Genomic DNA, 669 nt, shown 5'->3' with positions numbered 1-669 from the left:
AGAATCCTTGCCTCCAAGGAGCAGCCTGGTTTAACCCTCTCCAGGATGAATCTGTTTGTTTTCCTAGCAGTCCATGGTACCCTCAATACTTTTCTCCAGCACCACAGCTAGAAGGCATCAATTCTCCTTCTATCCTCCTTAGTTATTGTCCAATTCTCTGATGCATAACAAGTGATAGTAAAATGCTGGTCTGGCTGATATTTCTCTAAATCTGAACATTCAGATTAAGACAGACTAGGAGGAAGGATTGGCCATCCACTTCTGAAATAACCGGCCTCCGAAAACCCTATGTACAACAGGAGAGGTAGGGGAAAAAAAATTAATGTCCTGGCAGGGTATGGGCCCACTTCATCTCATGAGAATCATACCTCACCTCCTTCTGATTTTATAAATGAAAACAAACAAAGCCCAATTGCCTCGAACCACTGTTGGATAGGAACCTATTTACTATTGGGTGGAACTGTGTATGCCCCAGAGAAATATCTTGGTTGTAATCCATATGAAATTGAATCATCAATCCTTTCTTCACAGTGCATCTGGGAGGGTTTGAACTGCCAATTTTTACTCAAGTACAAACAATATATTTTACCCAGATTTTGCAAGAATCTTAGTATGACTTTGTTGTTGTTGTTGTTGTTATGTGCTGTCGAGTCGCCTGTGACTCATAGC

Source organism: Elephantulus edwardii, unplaced genomic scaffold, assembly GCF_000299155.1.
Source record: "Elephantulus edwardii isolate Elephantulus edwardi_28Jun2011 unplaced genomic scaffold, EleEdw1.0 scaffold00237, whole genome shotgun sequence".
Classification (NCBI taxonomy): Eukaryota; Metazoa; Chordata; class Mammalia; order Macroscelidea; family Macroscelididae; genus Elephantulus; species Elephantulus edwardii.
This window is presented reverse-complemented; position numbering follows the sequence as displayed.